The sequence below is a fragment of the Scardinius erythrophthalmus genome (assembly GCF_964197995.2).
Source record: "Scardinius erythrophthalmus genome assembly, chromosome: 7".
Taxonomy (NCBI): Eukaryota; Metazoa; Chordata; class Actinopteri; order Cypriniformes; family Leuciscidae; genus Scardinius; species Scardinius erythrophthalmus.
The window spans coordinates 6780527-6798343 of record NC_138227.1 but is presented as its reverse complement, the minus strand read 5'-3'; the positions used below and the strand labels follow the sequence as shown (position 1 = coordinate 6798343).

At 38.7% G+C, this 17817-nt stretch overlaps 1 long non-coding RNA gene across 1 annotated transcript; it reads right to left on the bottom strand.

The window, feature by feature from the left end:
* Window positions 1-189: 189 nt before the first annotated feature.
* Window positions 190-9179, bottom strand: LOC308693570. The gene is made up of 3 exons (XR_014030479.1): window positions 9039-9179; window positions 2182-2430; window positions 190-1890 (listed from the first exon to the last, which is right to left on the bottom strand). It is a non-coding gene; the product is annotated as an uncharacterized lncRNA (long non-coding RNA).
* Between the last annotated feature and the right edge of the window lie 8638 nt (window positions 9180-17817).

The window sequence follows — 17817 nt, the reverse complement described above, 5'->3', positions numbered from 1 at the left end:
CACAACAGCAGATTCGACTAGGAGCAAGTAATTCAGATATCTGAAAATATCGTTGTGACTAGTCGAAATTGAATTAGAAATGTCTCTAATTTATTCTGTGCATGTTTCGTAAAAATGTATTTAGAAATATGGTTTTTATTTAGAAACACTTTTCATTCAATTCTTGTGCTGCAAATAATTGAAGGGAATGCAAGTTAGATTTTTTATTGATGCAAAAATAAAGGGTTTACATATTTATAAAACAAAAAGGTAACAACAATTCACCCATTACCAACAGAATACAGAGGGGGGAAAAAAACTAAAAAGGGCTAACAAATGAAAAAATGTAAAGAAGAAAAGAAGAATAAGAAAAGGGAAACCATGAGGGTAAGAAATTAATTTAGAGTATGCTAATTAAAGGCACTGCAAATAGAAATGGTTCTGATTGCTTTCTTATTTACTGAAGATTAAATACATTTGAGATATTCTTTAAATTATTTTTAAAAAATGGTTTATTGTTGGTGAGCTTGCATTTGTGGATATAAAATTTGCAAAGATAACAAAGCTATTAGTTTCTTTAGCGGAGTTAGATTCATAGTGTCCTAAGATAGTCTTTTATTACATCTTGCAGGATATTAAAATTGATAAATATGCTAAATATTCTTCCAAAGTTGTTCAATATAGTCACAGTCTAAAAATAAATAAGAGACATTTTCTGTGAATTTTGCAAAATGAACATCTTATGTCAATATCAATTTTACATTTCTTCATGAAATGTTTGACAAAATGTAATTCATTTGAAAGATACTTTAAATTTATTAGTCAGAATTTCTTGTTCTTTTTACAATTTAGATTTTCAGATAAATGATTCCAGAAAAAAAAAACGTACAGAAGACACCCAAGACACCCGAGTTTGATCAATGATAAAAATGTAAAAACCCTATTAATCTTTTGGCCAATACTAGAGATATTAAATTGTATTCATTGTTTAATAAGACCAATTTGGGTCTGTATTCACAAAACATTTTATCTTACCACTAAGAATTCTCCTAAATGGAACTAAAAGTTCTTAGTTAAGAGTTTTCTCTTAAAAATCTGTTCACAAATCTGCTAAAACCAAACCCTCCAGGTCTGAGTTTGGACACCCCTGATCTAGAGGATATTGTGCTTTTAGGACAAACTTTTTTTTATCTCACAATTTACTTGAGGTATTTGACATGATAACGATTGTTATTCACTTGCAACATTTTTTTACATGATTGAGAAGGCTTGATAAATGTTTAAAACTCTTCTCACACTGAGTGCACTGGTACGGCTTCTCTCCAGTATGAATTCGCTCATGTAATTTCAGAGATCCAGACTGAGTGAATCTCTTGTCACAATATGAGCACTTGTAAGGTTTTTCTCCAGTATGAATTCTTTGGTGCTGTTTCAGTTCAGCAGTTGTAATAAAGCTCTTCCCACAGTCACAACACACATGATCTCTCACTTCATCATGCGTTTTCTGGTGCTGTTTAAAACAGAACAGCCGTGAAAAACTCTTTCCACAGAGAGAACACACATAAGGTCTCTCATCTGAATGAACTTTCAGGTGTTTTTTTAAATTTGATGATGAAATAAAATCTTTACCACACTGATCACAGTTAAATGGTTTTTCTCCAGAGTGAACACGCAGATGATGACTGAGACCTGATCGACAAGTAAAACTCTTTCCACATTGAGTGCATGGATACGGTTTCTCTCCAGTGTGAATTCTCAAGTGTCTGATAAGGTGACTTTTGTGACGGTAACTCTTTCCACACTGAGGACAGGTGTGCAGCTTATTAGCTTTAGTTCCTTGAGTTTTGATGCTCTGCTGTTCCTCCTCTGCTTCATTCAGTTCATGTTTTTGCAGATTTACTTCCATCCAGTCTAAAATAAAAATATTATGTGGTTAAAATAAGTTCAAGTGAACTCAGAAGAAGAATTTAACAGAAGAAAGCAACAGAGTATCAAGTATCAGATCTTTGATCTGACAAAGGTTTGTTCTGCAAATTTCTTGTTAATCTGTTTAAAATGTGTTTGACAACAGCTATACAAGATTATAGATGCATTTTCTGTATCATTTATCTGATACATCTTGAACCAGTCTGTTGAACTGAAACTTTGTTATCTTAATGTTTCTCAACAGTCAACAATGAAGAATCAAGAATGGACACCAACCTATTTGTTCCTCAGTATCTTCATGTTTTATTCTGGATGGTTCTGGATCACTCATGTCTTCAATCTCCTCTTTAATAAACTCCATCTTTAACAGTCACACAGATTTCAGCTGCTACTCCTGGAGTTTGTCCTTCTCTTGTAGGATGATGGGAATATTCCCAGTATTTATTGGTGAATTGTTGTGGGAGGGGCTTCACTGCAGGTGTGAACTGTGGTCACTGTGTGATACTGACGCCCACAGGACCAGATCTGGAAAAATCAAAGATACAATACTGAATTTATACTGGATTACTTTAACAGCAAAACAAATATGGTGCCTTTAATTTAGTTCAAATATAGAGCATTTGATGGTTATATATTATAGGGCCTATAACGATCTAAGCGCATGGTCTAAAGCGCAGGGCGCAAGTCTAGAATAGTTTAACAACAGGAAAAACGGTCGGCGGGTCTAAAATGGTTGTCCCTATTCTCTTAATGGGTAATGGTTGTGTTTTGGGTGTAATGTGCAATAAACTAATCAGAGTCTCATCTCCCATTCCCTTTAAAAGCCAGTTGCGCTCACACCATGGCGGATTCGCTATTTACATGGCAGAATTTGTAAAAATATTGAGAAAGACTGAACGCTACTCCAGAAAGCGAACGGATCTGCTTAAGCGCGAGGTTAAAGCTCAAGCGGACCATCTACGGGACAAGCCGGAATCCAACATATCTTTATGTACACACAATTCATCTTTTACATTGTAATCCTTTTATTTTTTATATTTGGCTAGTTTGTGAACAGAGATGAAGCTAGAAGCGACCAAACTGGGCTAAGCTAAGTGCTATCAAAGTGTCGCCGCTCGCCAGAGCGATTGAGTGCACGCACTGAGAGAGGTGTGTATCAACTCGTCTTAGTTAAGGGAATAACATAGTTTAATATGAAAAAAATGTGAAGTATCCCTTTAAATAACAAAAAATACTGCGCCATTGACTTCAAGTAGCAATGCACCATCAATGCGCCTGAACACACCTCGTTTTCAGAACAGCGGCCCACTGACAAACAGATGAGCGCAAATGCATTTGCTATTTAAACAACGTTGCGTAGCATGGGAAAATGATAACTGCGTCAGGCTGAAACTAGCAAAAACATTTGCGTTGTGCCTGGCGCTGCATTGCGGCGGGTGTATGATAGGGCCCATAGCGTATAAAAACAGCACTAGGTTGCTCATTTTTATGTAACCTAGGATAGTATAAGTACTACATTATTCAATTATTATCTAAACTAATCGGAAATCTAACAAGACGACAGAAATCCACTTAAAATGTACACTATGTAACGTTTTGCACTCTAGCTGTGAATAAACAGAATTGCATGTGTCTTGCGGAAAAAACATTGCAGCCGGATCTACATCTCTCTAATGTCTATGAGGAGTCATGCAGGAACTGGGCTACTGGGCTACGGTTGCGTCCTGCTTCGTCTAAAGTAGTCCGAATATAAACCTTTTATAGTAAATTATAGGCGTATACTGTAGTGATTCAGGATAAGAGAAAAACACTGTTTGGAAGATAGATTCATGATGTACTCGCTCATACTATAAATTCTGTAAATTTTTAACACCAACAAAATCAAAAATCATTTCAGAAAATTTTGATATTGTAACAGAACATTTTGTTTTGGTAGCAAAGTTGTTTTGAAACAACACCACTGTCTATGGTCCTAAACTGTAAAAATGCTGATAAAAAAATAGGCTACAATATGAACAACTCAAATAATACCAAAACAAAACATCCCTAGAAGGTGGCGCATGTGGAAAAGCAGAAATACAGCGGTTACTCCTGAACACAAGCAGCGCTTATAAACTACTTTATTAGACATACTGAGAAAAAATAAAAGAAGATGCCATCGAAACTTTTATGAAGACAGTCATTTCTCTTCAGATACATTTAAATAAAAACTCCTCAGATCTGCACTAATCACAGGAATGGTCTATTTCAGAGTCAGAAAGAGAGTTTGCAAGTGTGGTTTCTGCCTTTAATAGTATTTTTAGTCATGTACTTTAACCTGAGGGGTAAAACATTGATAGGTGATTATCACATAAAGTGATTATCCTGTAGTTGGTCTGACACTAATGACATGCTTAATGTGCCAATTTACAGAAGATCTCAGACATCACCATAATGAATGAGGTGAAAACAGGGACTATTGAATGAGATAAAGATGCTTTTCAGCAGCTCAGTTAAATTTTATAATTCGGTTATTTTGTTAGACTGTTAATTTGGTAATTGTAAGTTACATGGTTTGTTTTTTGTTGTTGTTTTCTATTATTCTCATCAATCGTTAAAAAAAAGAGTTCATTCAAGAGATTCGCTGATGCGTCCAGTAATGGAACAAGTGAGTTCATTCAAATCGATTTAGAAAAATAATGCAAATTAATTAAATATTTAGTCTTTAAATAAAAAGATTGCATTTCAACAATTACCATTTTGTCAGAACATCAAGTAAATGACAAGTTATTTTGTTTAGTTGCCTATTCTAAAATAAACATGATTCTCAATTTATCCAGAATCTTGCAGCTTTACAAAAACGGTGCCATTACTTTGACAATGCAAATGTGAATATTTGGATACACTATTCACCTTATTTTCCATGACAACAAGGGCGGCGCCATTACGCTCATTTTGTCATCTTACTTCCGGCTGAGCGGGACTTCAACTTCCGGCTGAAAGGACCTACGCTAGTTTCTAGCGTAATTCTATAGTTGTAACTGTAAAATATGTTAAGTATTATATGCTCAATTAGGGGCTGACATAACAATTGGATTAAGAGGATAAAACAATTTAACCAACGGTGTTACGAACACAACGTAGGCTAAAGCGATCGGAATGTTGTGGTGTACTTAACGATTTACACGTGGAGCACCTGAGGCAATGGCGGAGGGCGCTAAACTTGAAGTGCTCACCCAAGCGCTGTGTGTTCGTACCATGTGTGTTATATGTGTGTTTGTACCACTTTATGGACGGGGAGCTGACTGACGAACGAACACCCTTACCCCGTGTAAAGGCTCGGCTACGATGTTCTGGTAAAGAAGTCCCGCCGGGTGCTGAACAGGTTGTCAGATTCAGGTAAGCTACCTAACTGTTGTTACCTAACTTACATATCTATGTGCTTGTTAGCCTAACGTTAGATGTATCTACTACAATATATTATGGTACATTACAGTCTTACAATAGCTCACATTATTCCTGTAAGGAGGCCAGCTAGCTACATCTCTTATTCAGATATTGATATTGACCTAGGCTACATAGAGTTAGGAGATTGTGTGTATACTGTCTCGTTTTTAATGCATCTCTCTTTTTCACACTGTTGTAAGTATGAGTGCCATCATAAATTAATTAATTCTCATGATCTATTTTAAGTACTAATGTAATAATGTTTATGGTTATATTATTTCCATAGATGCATTGATGAGAGTCAGTGTTGCAGTGGACAACTGTGAGGATGATCACAGCCACACGCCCCAGACCTGTGATGCAGACACACAATGGGAGGATCCATCCGTCTCTGACCCAACTACACTTCAAAATCTCAACTCAACCTGAAGCCACCTACATCTGAAATGGTCACACAATGCGTTGAGGCAGTGCCATAGTACATAACTCTGCTGAGAAACGACCACCTTTGTCAGCTCTACACAGGGTCGACATTGATGCATTCCACTCAGTTGCCGAGCACCTTCCCAGTTCACACACCAGCAGCTTTCAGCTACACACTTGGTATCAGCTCCTGATGACTCTGATGAAGCTGCGTCTTAAAGGGTTAGTTCACCCAAAAATGAAAACTCTGTCAGTAATTACTCACCCTCATGTTGTTCCAACCCCGTAAGACCTTCGTTCATCTTCGAAACACAAATTAAGATATTTTTGATTAAACTGAGAGCTGTCTCACTCCTCCATTTTTTTTTTTTTTTGTGTTCCGAAGATGAACGAAGGTCTTACGGGGTTGGAACAACATGAGGGTGAGTAATTACTGACAGAGTTTTCATTTTTGGGTGAACTAACCCTTTAATTTATTGCAGGGTGATCTTGCTGAAAGGTTTGGTGTTTCTCAGTCCATTGTAAGCAAGGTGATTTCGTGTTTGCGTGACATCATGGAGGAGAAGTGTTTCAGAGAGCAGTTTCCAAACACAACATGTAGAGCACAATATATCAAAATATCGCAAATGTATATATTGCAATATGCATAATTTTTTTTTTTTTTTTTTGCTTTAATAAGCTTTAATCAGTTTATATAATTCATACAGTGAAAAACTAAGCAGTGTTTTACTTTTACATTTGATTATTCAGTTTCTGTTGTTAAATAGACCTAATGTAGGATAACCTGAACCCTGTGGTTTACACTGATGTAAAAATAACACATCTTATATAAAACACTGATGTTCACTTTCACAAGTTGAAGGGATGTTTTCTTGTTACAAAAAGAATGTGAAACACATATGTAGGTTATATAATTTTAAATCTAATTTAAGTTAATTTTATATACTTTAAGCATTATCATATCGCATATCGAATATCGCATTGTTTAATGAGTTATCGCATATCGCATTTTTCTTCAATAACTTAATAACTTCGTCCAGGCAATGAAGTAATGGCAGACAGAGGCTTCACCATTACCGATCTCCTCTATGAAAGGAAGGTGAAACTTGTCCTCCTTGTGAATCTTGTAAAACAGATGTTACCTGTTGTGAATGTAGTTATTTTTATAAACCTTTACAATGTGCCCAGATGTTACCTGTTATGAAGTTTTTTTATAAACCTTTACAATGTGACCAGATGTTACCTGTTATGAAGTTTTTTTATAAACCTTTACAATGTGACCAGATGTTACCTGTCAGTTATTTATTATAAGACAATATAATGTGAGCTCTGTACAGGGCCGGAGTGGGGCCACTTTTCAGCCCTGGAGTTCAGGCCCAAGACCGGCCCACTTTTTCCATGGTGGAATTCCAAATTAGCACTTTTTCCAATTTGGATAAATGAAGCAACAGTTCAGCTGAATGAATGAATGAATGAGGCATTTATATAGCGCTTTCATATGTACTACTGTACACCCAAAGCGCTTTACAATCATATCAGGGGTCTCTCCTCAACCACCACCAGTGTGCAGCATCCACTTGGATGATATTACTATTGCTATTACTATTGTGTAGTTTGTATTAATACTATAGTTCAAGAAATAATGTAAAGGTTAAATAATAATTCACTTAGACATTATAAGAAGCAATTGCGACTTTATATCACACAATTCTGACTATATCTTGCAATTCTAAATTTCTGACTTTAAAAAGAAGCAATTGCAACTTGATTTCACGCAGTTCTGACTTTATATCTTGCAATTTCTGACTATAAGAAGCAATTGCGACTTTAATTCACACAATTCTGACTTTATATCTCACAATTTTGACCATCTCGCAATGCTGACTTTATAACACGCAATTGCAACTTTATTTCAGGCAATTCTGACTTTATATCTCGCAATTCTGACTTTATAACACGCAAGCGACTTAATATCACGCAATTCTGACCATCTCGCAAAGCTAACTTTATAACACGCAATTGCAACTTTATTTCAGGCAATTCTGACTTTATATCTCGCAATTCTGACTTTATAACACGCAATTGAGACTTTATTTCACGCAATTCTGATGTATTCCGAGATGTAAACTCGCAATTGTGAGATAAAAAGTCGCAATTATCTTTTAAAATGTTTTATTCTGTGGCGGAAACAAGCTTCCATACCTCCTGGCCTCTTCCTCCCATCCATCCTCCCTGACGCGTACCGTTACGGTAGGGCCGGCCCAGCTATCGGTAGGCGCCGGCGATGCCGCGGGCCCGCGGCCGCAGTAGCCTACCTAAAAACGTTTTGGAAAAGACTGGCTGTGGACCCAACCAACTCTGTAGTAGGGGAGGGGAGAACTCCCTCACATGGTACAACCCATGCAGAGACTGCGCGCTGCAGTATCAGAAGGCGGAACGTGTAATGTTACTAACGTGACATTGAAATGTGAAGAAAAAAAAAAAAAAATCCTCGACCGGCCCAAAAGTGAAGCGGCCCACCGGGAATTCTCCCGATTCTCCCGATTACCCAATCCGGGCCTGGCTCTGTAGATTCCCCTTAAAACTTAAATGAATTAAGTCTTATAGTTAGAAGGAATAAGTCACGTCAAGTTTGCAAATGAATACCATCTTGGTTTATTACTTATGAAATTTAAATGGTAAAATGTTTCTATACATGAAGGTCAGTAGAAGGTGTCTCTAGCTTCCTGAAAACATCAAACACTTCTTACAACTGATTTTACTCAACTTTAATCGTTCATATAACCAATTACCTAATCTCCTATCTAACCCTAAATATTCTAATTCCTTATTATTTACAAATATTTTTTTATTGCTGCTCCATCAACTCCTTCTGACAGGAGGACGTAGTTAAATATTCCCATAGGTTAACGTTACCTCTGGCAACGTTAACAATGACGATGGATGAGACAATGTGAGACGAACTGATAGCTACGAAGTTTTCTCCGTGCTCCCGATTTAAAACATTTACGGTATTAACGTTATTAGTCATTTTGATAAAGTTTTGGCTAACTATAAACAATCTTCTAACGACTGTAATAGCTACCGGATGTGCCGTGTCAGTTTAGCGGAAGTCGGATGACAAAATGCGGAAGCGCGAAGTATTAAAAGTGGGCGGGGCGGAATAAGGTGAATATTATTCACTGTGACACTTGGACAGCGCTTCTTCATGATTCACTACAGAGCTTGAATGTCTAAAACTCTCTCCACACTGAGTACAGTAACGGTAAAGTAACATTGCTCACCTGCAGACTGGAATATGGCATCCGGAGAAAATATTCCGCATTTGTCCTTCATTCACATCCACGATCGTTAATAGCGTGACTTTCAGCCTCAACTGGTGAAAGTTTCAGCTCGTCTCTCTCGCTTCTCTCTTCTGCGCATCCTCAGTGCGCAGAGTGTCATGTTTCTTAAAGGGGCCGCAAATTATATAAGTGTATAAACCCTTTCGCAGCAAGTTTAAATCAAGCTAAGCCCTAGAATGCAACCTTAATATTTCCACAATAGTGCTGTATGGTAAATCTTAGACTTGTTTTAAGTTTAAACAATCAGTTAAAATGTTTTTGTCCACACAATATGTTTTTTCTGTTTATTTCTCACAATATAGTAAACTTGGTAAATAAGTAAGAGACTTCATGTAAATGTACATATATCTAATTCAATATAGACCTACTACACAATCCATCCAGGGAGATTTTTGCAAAAAAAAAAAAACATTTATACTATGAGAGTTGTTGAAGCTTAAACTCTGAAGTCTTTCAAGTTTTCCAAGCATCTCACAAAAAAAAAAAAAAAAAACCTAGAGAATCTCCATATTTTATCTTGCAGAATTTACCTGAAAGCATTTTACATGAAAACTAATGTTGATCACTTGCAACATATTTTCATAGGAGTGTGAAGGCCTGGTAAAATGTCCAAAACTCTTCTCAACTCTACTTTATTTATTTATAGAGCACTTTCAACGTCACAAGTGGAACCAAAGTGCTGTAAAGAAAAAGTTCAAAAACATTTTTTTTCCTAAAAACAATACAAACATATGACATACACTGCTTACAATGCAGTTTCAAATTCTCAAACAAATAAATAAGTTAAGCGCACTCTGAAATACACCCAATGTAGGAGAAGATTAAACAGACAGAGGAAGGTCATTCCAGAGCCTAGGAGCTGCAACAGAGAATGCCCGATCACCTTTGCATTTTAATCAAGATCGCTGAACCATGAGGAGCTATTGATAATTTGAGCGCAGAGATCTACCGGATTGATAGACCAGTAACATACTCTGGTGCTAAGCTATGCAAAGCCTTACAAACAGACAACAACACTTTGTAATGAATTCTGTATTATATGGGAAACCAATGCAGTACCCGTTATAAGTCTGGCACCTGAGTTCTGAACAATCTGCAAACGAGAGAGAGGCCTGACTCCTAGATACAACACATTACAGTAATCCAAACAGGATGACAGAAAAGCATGAACAACCTTCTCCATATCTTGAAACGAGAGGATAGACATCAATTTAGATATTGATCTAAGATAAAAAAATTATTCTAAACAACAGCATTGATTTGCCGGTCCAATTTAAGCTCCGAGTCAAAAATTACACCAATATTTCTCAGTGTATAGAGATGATAGTGAAGCCCAAATTTCTCACAAATATAACACAGAGGAAGCATATAAAAAGGCAAATAAAATTGGTCCCAAGATAGAACCCTGAGGAACCTCACACACAAGAGGGTCAACAGTAGAAGAATAATCCCCTAAACTGACTGCAAATATTTCAAAGAGAGATCTTTCGAATACCAACCTGATCCCTAAGACGATCAATGAAAATATTATGATCAACAGTATCAAAAGTAAAACAAAACAGCTTCTAGAATCAACACCTCATAAGACGTCATTAGAGACCCTCGGAGGAGCAGATTCTATAGCCTGACTGGAATCTATCTAAAATTGTATTCCTCATTAAAAAATCATTAAGCTGTGCGTACACAATTATTTCCAGTACCTTAAGATATAAAAGGCAATTTCAAAATGGGGCGAACACTTCTCATGTCAAAGGGGTCTAAGCCGTTTTTTTTGAAGGGGCTTAATAAGAGCATGCTTAAAAGTTGCTGGAACAACAACAGATGACAAACTAACATTCATAATAGACAAAATACTTGGACCAATAGAATCAAGTACCTCCTTAAACAGAAAAGAAGGAATCACATGACCAGGAGACCTGGTGGGCTTCATATGAGTAATTATATCTTCACGCTGCTTCAGAGAAACAGGTGAAAAACATGCTAATTGATTAGGAGGTTCAACAAAAGCGCTTCTAAAAACTTTTTAGAAGTTTTAAAAACTCTTCACTCACAGAAAGAGTGAGTGATGGAGTAGCAACAGGGTGGAGCAAAGCATTAACAGTAGAAAAAAGTACTTTAGAATCATGATTCATGACCGTTTCTGAGATGTCAGAAAAATAATTTGATCTAGCTAATTTAACAGCTCTTTGATACTTGCTCAAACAATTCTTTAAAATCTCGTAAGAGACCTGTAAGTTATCTTTTAGTACGTTCAGCCCTCCTACACTCCTGCCTAAGAGCACAATACTGTTAAACCAGGGCTGCGATTTTACCTTTTTTTAATGACTTCAAAAGGAGCCACAATGTCTAAAATATCTAAACAAGAAGAGTTAAACTGATTGACCAACTCTTCTAAACCCATACATAAGAGGGTGACTCGATCAATGTAATTAAAGGAGAGACCTCAAAAACCGCTGAAAATTTACTAGCTGTGCAAGTACATTAGATGTAACAGAAGAAACATTATTACCCAGAGCCCCAAAAGGAAAGTTAGAGTTAAAAAGAACAGTCTTATGATCAGAAAAAACAGTATCAGTAATCTTCACACTACCAACAGAGAACCCCAAATATAACACAAGGTCAAGCGTATGACCACACTCATGAGTTGGTCCAGAAACACATGGTAAAAAGTCAAATGACTAATACATTTTAAAATTCGTTCACCAGGGGCTTTGAAGGGCAGCACACGTTGAACTCTCCCAAAATTAAAATATTGTCAAAAGAGGGGACAATTGCAGATAAAAATTCTGAGATCTCCTGTATAAAATCCCCATTAAAGTTTGGGGGTCTTTAAATCAAAGCACATAACACAGATTTAAAAGAGTTAATTTACAAACGAAATTAACCTATTTAAAGGTAGAATAAGACACAGAAGGTAAGTCTACACTTAAACTTGTCTTTAAAAATGACTGCAAGACCCCACCCCGGCCAACAGACCTAGGGGTACTGAAAAAACTACAACAGGAGAAGAAAGTTCAGAGAGAGGAGTGATTTCGCCAGCATTAAGCCAAGTCTCAGTGACAAATAAAAAATAAATTTTAAGAGAAAGAAAGCGATCATTCAAAATAAAGGTCTTATTTGCCAGAGATCTCACATTAATCAACGCCATTGTCACTGGAATGGTGTCAGGAGAGTATTGAAAAGAGGAATCTTAAAAAAAGGAATTCTTACACTGAGTACAGCTACTCTCCAGTATGAGCTCGCTCATGTAATTTCAGGTTTCCAGACTGAGTGAAACTCTTGTCACAAACTGAACACTTATAAGGTTTTTCTCCAGTATGAATTCTTTGGTGCTGTTTCAGATGGCCATCCGTAATAAAGCTCTTTCCACAGTCACAACACACATGATCTCTCACTTCATTATGTGTTTTCTGGTGCAGTTTAAAACTGTTCAGCCGTGAAAAACTCTTTCCACAGAGAGAACACAAGTGAGGCTTAACACCTGAATGAACGGTTAGGTGTTTTTTGAGATATGATGGTGAAACAAAATCTTTACCACACTGATCACAGTTAAATGGCCTTTCACCAGAGTGAATGTGCAGATGATACTTGAAAGATTTTGGACATTTGAAACTCTTATCACACTGAGTACAGTGGTACGGCTTCTCTCCAGTATGAACTCGTTGATGATGTTTCAGTTCACTAGTTGTAATAAAGCTCTTCCCACACTCAAAGCACACATGATCTCTCACTTCATTATGTGTTTTCTGGTGCGTTTTATAATTGTCCAGTCGAGAAAAACTCTTTCCACAGAGAGAACACACATAAGGCATCTCGTCTGAATGAACTTTGAGATGTGTTATTAGATTTGATGACAAAATAAACTCTTTACCACACTGATCACAGTTAAATGGTTTTTCTCCAGAGTGAATACGCAGATGAATTTTTAGTATGGATGAAGATGTGAAACTCTTTCCACACTGAGTGCATGGATACGGTTTCTCTCCAGTGTGAATTCTCATGTGCACATTAAGGTTTTGTTCATTTTGCAAACTCTTTCCACACTGAGAGCAGGAGTGCAGCTTTTTTACTTTTGCTCCTTGAGTTTTGAAGTCACAGTGTTTCTTTACTTTATGCAGTTCTTCTCTTTGCTCCATTATTTCGATCTTATCTAAAATAAACATTAAGGATTATAATCAGTTTAAGCAGGATAAATTCAAGGAAAATTCAAGTGATGTTGAAGGTTTGCCAGCAAGCAATTTTCCAATTAAAAGACGTCTGATAGCTGTCCAAATACAGCCCTGATGTCTAGGCTAAACCAAGGCAAAATTTGGTCTGTCAGTGAAAATATAATAGACGTCTAACCATAGCCCAAGAATAGACTAGTCATCAATTAGTCAAATGTCAAAGAAATAAAACCAAACACCTTGCTATCACTTTTGACTTTGTTTACATTATGGAATATCATATATCTCGCAAGTTATTTTTAGCAAAAATGATGTGTAACCAAATTCAAGGTTATTTTGGCTAGAAGTCGGTTACTCATAGCCGGACTATATCGGGGCTACAGTTAACCTAGACGGTGAAATTATGACTATTGCTTGCTGGGTTGTTACATCATTTTCATTCAATGATTCAAATGTTTTTGACAACTGCTATATCCAAGGTTATGATGATTTAGATGAATTTCAACATCATTTATCATCCATATACTACTTATTTCACAGCTAACAAAGCAGTCAACAATGAAGAATCAAGAATTAACACCAACCTATTTGTTCCTCAGTATTAGGGCTGCACGATTCTTGCTAAAATGTGAATCACGATTTTTCTCCATGGGAATTGAGATCACGATTCTCTTGCACGATTCTCATTTTTTCAACCAAAATGTATTGCACTTAAGTACAAAAACAACAAAAAAACAACAACAACAACAACAAAAAACATAGGACATTCAGTATAATAAAGTGCAGGAGTAACAAAAAATTGTCTCTTTTCTTTATTTTAGACCCCTTAAAGTGAATAATTTAAGCTTTATGTTGTTGAACATATGAGAACATTACCATATACAATAATAAATAAAAAATAACTAAATAGAACCTGTGAATTTTGCTCCATTTGGCACAGAATGTACATAGTACTTACATCTACTGTGTTTACGGGAATACTCGACTTGGCATTTTGAAATATTTCTGTTTATTTGGCCGTTTAGGCGCGCAACCAGAGACAAAGTCTACTATGCTTGTCCGCGTTGCGCTCGAAGCACGCGCACTGCATCCTTCAGTTCTCTTTCGCGACTTATCGCGCTTTTAATATTTCATTTCAATATAAAGCACATCCTGCTCTTTTCTTTCTCATTCATTCACGTTTTGTTTTTAATAACTTTAGTTTAAACACGATCATCAACTGAAATCTGCGCGGATTATCAAAAATACGACACATTTATAGGACATAAAAGAGTCTCTGTGGCAAAAGTGAAAGTAAAAGCACAGCAAAGCACCCGTTTCAATAAGGATATATTAAAGTTTATATAGCCTACTTTTACATTTTCGCTGCTGTTCTAAAATGGTTTTCGCCGTTACCCTAACCAAGCTGCTCTGCTTGAATCCCAGTGCAGGAGCTGTAGGTTACAATTTGCCACAGAAACGCAAGCGGTTAGTTGATTGCTGTGGTGACTCGTGACACTCGCGAACAGCACTGAACACGCACTTTTGCCGGTAGGCCTACAACTTGAATATTATTATTATTATCATACACTTTTCATTAACTTCGGTAGGCTGTACAACAAGGGAATTGTAATTGGCTGCTTTTTCTGCAGAGAGCCGATCTTTGTTGATGTGTCTTAATTTATTTTTTTAGTTTGTTGGTAAAGGGTGAGAGAGCGTGCGAGCCACATGATTTTTGCCAAAGAGCCAGGTATGGCTCGCGAGCCATAGGTTCCGTTCCCAACCACTAGTGTACACGAATCGTCGGTCAGCCATCACAACCCTATTTTGTTATTGTGTGAGTGTGACCAATAACGCGTGAATGCAGCGTGATCTGAATGCAGGGAAATACCCGGAAGTGAATCGTCATCATTAAGAAATGAGATCGCATTTATGTCTGAATCGAGATCGTGATTTTTTTTTCGATTAATCGTGCAGCCCTACTCAGTATCTTCATGTTTTATTCTGCATGGTTCTGGATCACTCATGTCTTCAATCTCCTCTTTAATAAACTCCATCTTGAACAGGATTTCAGCTGCTACTCCTGGAGTTTGTCCTTCTCTTGTAAGATGATGTGAGTATTCCCAGTATTTATTGGTGAATTGTTGTGGGAGGGGCTTCACTGCAGGACCAGATCTGGAAAAATCAAAAGATTTAAAAACATAATTTATACTGGATTACTTTAACAGAAAACACATATGGTGCCTTTCCCGCCCCAGCACAGCGAGCTGCCTTCCCCGGCGTGTCAAAATGGGTTAAATTCGCTCGCAGACCACCCTGGATCGGGGGCATAATCGACACTTCGGTAAGGAGCAACATAGCACATGTCCTCCGCACCGAAATTAGTGAGTTTGCTGTAGAAAGGAGCTGTAGAGACAGTTCCTCCTCCACACAGCAAATCAGGCTTATACAGTCGCTACTTCCTCATTTCCAAAAAGGATGGCGGCCTCAGGCCCATCCTGGATCCTGGACATCCGAATCGCACCCTCATGATGCCACTGCGGCCGTTTAAGATGCTAACCTTGAAACAAATACTCTCGCAAGTACGCCCAGGGGATTGTTTTTTCTCAGTGGATCTGAAATATGCATACTTATATCCAAATAGCCACCCCTAACAGATGGTTTTTGAGATTCGCGTTTGAAGGGGTGGTCTGCCAGTATACGGTCATACCATTCAGACTTTCCCTGGCACCACACACTTTTATGAAGTGCAAGGATGCAGCACTTTCCCCCCGAGACAGAAGGGGATACACATCCTGAATTACCTCAATGACTGGCTTATTCTTGCCCAGTCAGAGTTGATTTCTCACAGATCTATGCTCCTCAGCCGTCTAAAATGGACTCAATCAACATAGAACCACTGTCTCCCAGCCAGAGAATCTCTTTCCTGGTGAATGGTTCTCGACTCAGCCCAAATGCAGGCGTAGCTATCACCCGAGTGTGCTCAAACTATCCAGCGTCTCGCAATATCGTTCAGTAGGGGTCTCTTCCCCTCTCAGAAATTTTCAGACGATGCTAGGGCTACGGCCTCCGCATCGTCAGTACTTCCACTAGGCTTGCTGCACATGCGCCCCATGCAGTTCTGGCTGAAACCCCTGGTCCCAGCTCACGTCTAGCGATACACCTTCATGTCAAAGTGAACCACGGCTGCATCTGAGCCCTGGCCCCTTGGAAGGACCCCAGCCGTGACCTGACTGGAGTAAACATGGGGTTGGTCTCAAGGAGGAAGGTGGTTACTACAGATGCTACTACAGAGAGGTCGTCCTCTTTGCCTCTGAAGACAACTTTCACTGCGCAATGTTCTTTACAAAGAAAAGGGCCTTCCCCTTTACGCCTTTCCCGCGGTCGCGCTACTCCCTCAGGTCATTAAGTTGATCAGGGAGGATAGACACACCATCCTTCTTATGGCCCCTCTCTGGTGGACCCAACCTTGGTTTCCCAAGTTGATTCAGTTGCTAGCAGCAGCCCCATGGCCAATTCCCCTGAGGAAAGACCTCCTTTCCCAGGCGAACAGGACAATCTGCCATCCCCAACCTGAGCTGTGGGCCCTCCACTTATGTCCCCTCAATGGGAACTTACAGACCTCCCAGAGAGGGTCCTGAATACTATCTCTGAAGCTAGAGCCCCGTCCATGAGACGCCTCTACGCCCTTAAGTGGTCTGTTTTCTCAGACTGGAACCAAGACCCTATTTCATGTGAAGTACCACTGGTGCTTTCCTTTCTACAGGCGCTCATTGACGCGGGTCACACCCCCTTCACGCTCCAAGTCTATGTGGCGGACATAGCAGCATACCAAGCTCCTGTGGCTGGCCAATCACTGGGTAGAAGGAACCTGGTTGTTCACTTCTTGAAAAGGGCAAGGAGGCTCAACCCGCCTCGTCCTCTTGGGACCTATCGACAGTCCTTAGAGCCCTCAAGGGGCCCCCCCTTCTAGCTGCTTTCCCTTAAGACCGCACTCCTGTTAGCATCGGTCAAATGAGTGGGCGATTTACAAGGTTGTCCTCAAGGCAGGGCTATGCGCCCAAAGTGCTCTCTACTCTGCTCAGAGCACAAGTTATTTTGCTGTCGGCTATTCCCGCTTCAGAAGACGAGCATCAATTACACTTACTCTACCCTGTCTGGTCCCTAAGAGTATAGTAAATATAGAGCATCCTGCCCAGTTTAGGCAGTCAAAGCAGCTCTTCATATGATACGGTGGCCACACCAAAGGGTTTCCAGTCACGAAGCAGAGATTATCCCACTGGATAGTGGACGCCATCGCATTGGCTTACGCTTCGATAGGCCTTCAATGCCTCATCGGCATCAGAGCACTATCCACCAGAGGCATGGCCTCTTCCTGGGCATGGTCCTGTGGTGTATGTATTGGCGACATTAGTGCGGTGGCCGGCTGGTCCTCGCCGTCCACCTTTGCCAGATTTTACAACTAGCAAGTTGAATCCTCTCTGTCTAGCTGGAGTTGACCTCCGAGTGAGCTTAACCCACTATAACCTCTCTGGAGGCTTCGACCACAGTCGAAGCCCCCTTTCTGGTTGCCC